The sequence below is a fragment of the Nomascus leucogenys genome, chromosome 10 (assembly GCF_006542625.1).
Source record: "Nomascus leucogenys isolate Asia chromosome 10, Asia_NLE_v1, whole genome shotgun sequence".
In the NCBI taxonomy this organism is placed as follows: Eukaryota; Metazoa; Chordata; class Mammalia; order Primates; family Hylobatidae; genus Nomascus; species Nomascus leucogenys.
The window spans coordinates 43277638-43283637 of record NC_044390.1 but is presented as its reverse complement, the minus strand read 5'-3'; the positions used below and the strand labels follow the sequence as shown (position 1 = coordinate 43283637).

General features: G+C 59.0%; 1 protein-coding gene across 1 annotated transcript in view; it reads left to right on the top strand.

Annotated features, from left to right (window-relative positions):
* The first annotated feature begins 4849 nt into the window (after window positions 1-4849).
* CHST8 (carbohydrate sulfotransferase 8) overlaps window positions 4850-6000 on the top strand; it is a 153432-nt gene continuing 152281 nt past the window's right edge. Inside the window, exon 1 of the mRNA XM_030820232.1 lies at window positions 4850-5193. The gene's annotated coding sequence lies outside the window, so the exon portion shown is untranslated. The remainder of the gene's footprint in view (window positions 5194-6000) is intronic.

The window sequence follows — 6000 nt, the reverse complement described above, 5'->3', positions numbered from 1 at the left end:
TGGTGGTGCACACCTGTGTTCCCAGCTACTCAGGAGAACGAGGTGGGAGGACCCTTTGAGCCCAGGAGTTTGAGGTTGCAGTGAGCTAAGTTCATGCCACTGCACTCCAGCCTGGGTGATAGAGTGAGATCCTGTCTCAAAAAAATAAAGTCTCCCCCTTTTTTCTGCAAGTTAGTCATAGTTTCTGTTGTGCACTACCTAGAAAACCACATTTGTTCACCAACTCTCTTCTGTGTTAAGAACTGGTGTCACTTTAGCCTGCCCCAGAAAAACTTCTCTTTAAAGAGAAACCATTCCTTTTTTTTTTTTTTTTTTTTTTTTTTTTCAGACAGAGTCTTGCTCTGTTACCCAGGCTGGAGTGCAATGGCGCCATCTCGGCTCACTGCAACCTCCACCTCCTGGGTTCAAGCAATTCTCCTGCCTCAGCCTCCCCAGTAGCTGGGATTATAGGTGTGCACCATCACGCCTGGCTAATTTTTGTATTTTTAGTAGAGATGGGGTTTCACCATGTTAGCCAGGCTGGTGTTGAACTCCTGACCTCGTGATCTGCCCCTCTCTGCCTCCCAAAGTGCTGGGATTACAGGCGTGAGCCACCGCACCCAGCCAAGAGAAACTATTCTTATACCCTGAGGAATGATGGTGAAATTTCAGAAACTGTGACAGGTATATGGGGTTCAGGGATGCCCAGAACCCCCAGCAATGTTGCTCATGCAAGGGATACCCACCCAGGCACGCTGACATCAGGAAATTTCAGGCAACTCAACTCAGAAAGAAACAAAGCGACCCTCCAGCTCCTTGAAAACCCAAGAGGTGACAGAAAAGGGGAAAGGAGAGAGGAGGAAAAGGACTGGGAAGGAACATTCATCCCACAGGGTGGCCAACTTGGCTGGAAATGGCTCTGGGCCTCCTTCCCTGGTGAGGAATTTTTAGGAATCATGGAATCACACAGCAGGCCTGGAAGCAGGGCTTCAGATCCTGGGCCCCATCCCTCACCTTTCAAATGGGGAGGGAAGGCGTGGCCCAGAGCCCACACAGGCCCCAGAGAGCAGCTGGGGAAGGCAAGTCCGTTCCCACGAGGAGTCTCCCACCTGGACGGCACTCTGATCAGCACGTCACTGGCCCATTTGTGTGCTGAATTAACTTCAGGGAGCCTTGGGGTCACAATATTGCAGAGGCCATTACAGGGCCAGATGTTGGATGTGGAAGCAAGGCCAGGCCAGGTCATACCTTGAGGTGACTAGTCTATGGGTGGCTCAGGGCAGTCTGGTCACAGGACTCCAATTCCCAAAATACCGTGACATCCTTCACCTTTCCTCTGCAGGGACAGTCTATTGTCCTTCTACAAACAGGGAACAGGCTCTGAGGGGTTAGGAGACAAGTTCAAGATCCCCTAGCTGGTACGTGGGAGAGCAGAAGCAGACCCCCTGGCCCATCCCATCATTCCCTTCTTTCTCCCATGGGATGCAGGGAGACAGATGAGGTGTTCCCGACCTGCCAGTATAGATGGCTCCTAAACTCCTCTGTGGAACAAGCCTTCTTCCTCTTCTTCCTCTTTTTTTTTTTAAATAGAGTCTTACTCTGTTACCCAGGCTGGAGTGCAGTGGCACGATCTCGGCTCACTGCAACTTCTGCCTCCCAGGTTCAAGTGATTCTCCTGCCTCAGCCTCCTGAGCACCTGGGGCTACAGGTGAGCACCACCATGCCCTGCTAACTTTTGTGTTTTTAGTAGAGATAGGGTTTTGCTATATTGGCCAGGCTGGTCTCAAACTCCTAGCCTCAAGTGATCCGCCCACCTCAGCCTCCCAAAGTGCTGGAATTACAGGCATGAGCCACCACACCCAGCCTGTTCTGGTTCCTCTCATGGCAACAGATGGAAGGTTCAGGACTCAAGACTCAGTCTTGCCAAACACAATGTGAGACAGTCTCGGCTTCCCACTGTGCCACCTTCAGCCCCCAGCCCAAAGATGGGCAGGAACCTTCACTTGCAGGAACAGCCTGAGGAAACGGAGCCCAGAGCCGGTGGAGGCGGGGGTCTGCCTGCGTCCCAGAGCCAAGCCCCCTCCTCCTTCCGGTATCCTTGTTGCAGCAAACAGATTGGCATCTGAACCTCTCTATTAGCCCTTCTGGGGCTTAGGCTGTGGGCGCATGGGGCCATGCACTAAAAATGTCTTTCACCTTAGTTGGGATGCAAAGAGACAAGTTTGCCACTAATCTTTCGGTGGAGACACACATATCAAAAACCGCAAGTGAGCACACAAGGCTTCATGCCGGGAATTGCAGCCTTCCTGCTCCTCCCTCGCTGCAGAGGCTGAGCCTGACTTTCAAAAAAGGGCACGCAGCCCTTGGCAAATCTCAGAGGAAAACTCACTGCGAGTTGGTGCCAGGGGCCTCAGGCCCCCTTTGGGGATTTCCCCTACGGCCTCTCAAAACAAGAAGGAAGTCTGAGTTAAAAATGGAAAATGGAGAGAATGTCAAAGGAATGCAGCGTTGTTGATTCCTAGTGGTGCCTGCCTGAATATTAGATGCAAATAAGTGCTAACAAGTACAGTTGGGAAAGCTAATGGAAAAACCATCCTTCCCAGGAGGATCGCGGCACACACATGCACAGGGTTGCTGAGATGGCTTGGCTCGCTCCACTCACTGGTCACGGCAAAGCCTGTATAGATGCATCCCAGGGAAATAAAGCCTGTGTAGACTTGTTCCATGGAAATACTCATGGTCCAGAGCCCCCTTTCCAGCTTTGAGGCTGGGCTCTAGAAATGGGAGCTCCCATTATCTCCCCATTGCAGTTAAGTCTCTCTTTCTCTCTCCGTGTGTGTGTGTGTGTGTGTGCATGCGTGCGTGCACGTGTGTGTGCATGCATTTGCCCTCTGGAGTGTTCATGGTACTGAAGAGGTTCTCTTGCCCATCAGGCCTCTGTGGCAAAAGTTGTGTGCTCTGTTCCAGGCCTAACTGCAGACAGGGAGCTCATGGGCAGCTGCCCAGCCAAGCTATGGTCAGGACCTTGGGTGGCAAGAGGGGCTGCAAGTGTGGGGTAAGGGGACCACAGGGACAGGGATGGGGTCATTGCACTGTGAGCTAGTCCAGCAAGTGGCTTTCTGCTTACTCCACTCTCCCCTCTCTTTGTTCCTGCCTTCTCTCCTCCTGCTCTGCTCCAACAGCTTTGGGATGTGGGATGAATAAGGGTTCCACTGCCCTGTTTTTCCTGACACTTGAGTCCCTGGCCCTTGCACTCAGCTCCTCCAATCTGCACCTGGCTGAGGTGGAGGAGGGTGATTTCAGACACACACACACACACACACACACACACACATACACACACTCTCCTCACGCGTGCAGCCAGTGGAGCGTGCCTGGGTCCTAGCGCAGCCCTGGGCCTGGGTCACTCCAAGCCTGAAGTCCTGGAGAGGGAACCCCAGAACAAAGCCTATCCCAGTTTGGAATCATCACACCTGGGCCATTCTCCAGATGCGTGGAGTCCAGCAAAATGGTGGCATTCTTGCATCTCAATTTGCTCATCTGTAATACGGGAGTGATAACGTCTACTCTGTTGCTGCAAGAATTAAAGGAAGACCATGATCTCTTTGTCATGCTTCTATTTGTCTTCTTATCTGTCCTGGTCTATTTTTGGATGCTCTGAGCTTACCTGGGGCATTAAGGAGGCCTCAGGGCCCTGGGGCTGAGGGGCTCCCTGGCCGTCCCCAGGAGTGGCTCTGCTCTCCGCCTGGTGTCCCCCACTCTGGTCAGTCAAGACCCATGGGCTCAGCTCGCTCCCCAATTCCATCACTCACTCTGGGTCAGCTGGTAGGAGTCAGGCCAACTAGCCAGCAGGTACCATTAGAGAGGGGAGAGTAAGGATCTTTCACTTTATTAAAGGCTTCTCTGCAGTTGTTTGAAAATACTGAATGTCCCTTCAAGACTAACAGGTAGACTGTGTGCACAGTTTCCTCGAGCTCCTGTGAGAAAGCAGTTGCCCTCCTTCCCAAGGCCTGCTTGTCCCCTGCAGGCTGGGGCTGCCTCTTCTCAGGAAGAAGAAGGACCCGAATCCAGGGCCCCGTGTTCCTGTTCCTACTCTGTCCCTGTGCTGTGTGGCCGTGGGCCGGTTCCACCCTCCACGCTGTTTTCCCGAGTGTGTATGAGGAGGGTCGGTTGGCCCCGCTCTCAGGCTGGTGACCCGACAGAAACTTCCAGGATGAAGTCCTGAAGGGAGCGCCTGGATCCCAGGGCACTTTCAGCAGAATCTAGAGCCCCAGGGATTTGGGGATGGATGCGGACACCCGGGCCTGAGGCAGCCCGCGGCCTTGACCGAATTCCACGCGAGCTGAAGCCCAGGGATCTCCCAAAATCTTCCTCAGGATCAATCTTCCGCCTTTCGCCGGCCCTGCGCCCCCGCAGCGTCGGGTCCTCGGCGCGCGCCCCTGCCCCGCTGTGGTCAAGGCCCGCCCCGGTGACGCCTGGTCCTTTTCCCGGGTTGACGCCGCGTGCGACCCACCGAGGCAGTGGCAGCACTGGCCGCGGTCTGGAGCCTAGCGTCAGGCCGGAGTCCGGCTCTCCTGAACCGGGAGACCGGCGCAGCCCCAGCCACGACCGCTCCCACCCCCGCGGCCGCCGGACCGCGCCCAGCAGCGACTCTTTCTGAGCGCGCGGCCAAAGGGGCCGCGGGAGCTGCAGAGCGCGCGTGGGCGCGGCGCCCGCGAGCCCCCGGGAGGGCCGAGTGCATCGCTGGAGCGATCCCCGCCCGGCCCGGCCACCGCCGTAGCCGCCACCACGGCGGGGCGGGGCACGGGCCGGGGGCGGGGCGCCGGGCGGGCGCGGCGCTATTTCCAGCCTCGCCGGAGGCTTCGCTCTCACTTCGCTGGGAGCCTTCCCGGCGCGCAAGCCGGATCCGGCAGTGCTGCGTGGAGAAGAGAGGACGAGGCGGCGGCGGCAGCAGGAGGTGGGGGACCGATCGCGCCGGAGGCCGAAGAGGAACGCCGCACCGCGCCCTCCCGCTCCCCGCGCGCTCCGGCTGCCGGCCCCACGCTGCTCGCCCACAGATCGCACCGGGTTCCGCTTGGAGCGGGAGGAGGCACCGGGCCCGAGCTGGGGCGGAGGTCCTCTCCGCCTCCTGCGCGCCCCAAGCAGAGGATCCGCCGCGGAGAACTGCGCCCGGACTGGAGGCGCCCGTGGCCTCGGGTGCGTCCGCTGCGCCAGGTAAGTGGCTGCGCCCCTGCCCCACCCCTGTTCCCGCCCTGCGCAGTCTCCTGGCCTGCAGAGACGCCAGGAAGGGGTCCCAAGCGGGCCCCGGACTGCACCGCGCGCCATCCCCGCCACCGCACGCGGATGGGAGTCCGAAGCTGCGGGCGGAGGTGGGGCGCGCGGAGCTCGGGTCTGGTTGCACTTTGGGGACCGGCCCCGGTAGCGGGAACTTTAATTAGACTTTCTCTCCTTGGATCTCACTTGCTGCCGCGCTTCTGTGAACTGCCGTCCCTCGGGCCCTCTCGGTCCCTGCGGACTCCCGCTCCGCCTCCCGGCCGTGGGTGCTGCCCGCGGGGAGGCGGCGTCGGGCGCCTAGCAGCGAGCGCCGAGGGCCAGGCAAGAGCGCTCCGGGCGCTGGGGCTTCCTGGCGCGCTCGGAGCCGGAACTCCGGACGGGTTGCGGCGGGCAGGGACTATGGGGGAAGTTTAAGTGGCCTTGGCTTCCTACCCAGCGGCTCCGTCGCGCGCGTCCCCAACCCGCGACTCTCCAGGGCACCGGCCTGTGAGTGCTGGAGGCGAGTGTGCATGCGTCAGCGATGGTGTGAAGGTGTGTGCGTGCGTGTGTCGGGAGTGCGGGAGTCGGAGCCTGGGGCGGCTCCAGGGGGCGGGGAAAGGATCCGTTTGGCCGCGGGACCGAGCCGAGCTCTGGCGGCGGCTGCAACTCCCGCTACCGCCTCTGCAGACCCGCTCTGGCCTCGCTGGAGGCTGGCCGGGCCAGGAGGGCGATTGCGGGTTTTGGCAGTGCCCGATACTGGGGTTTGGG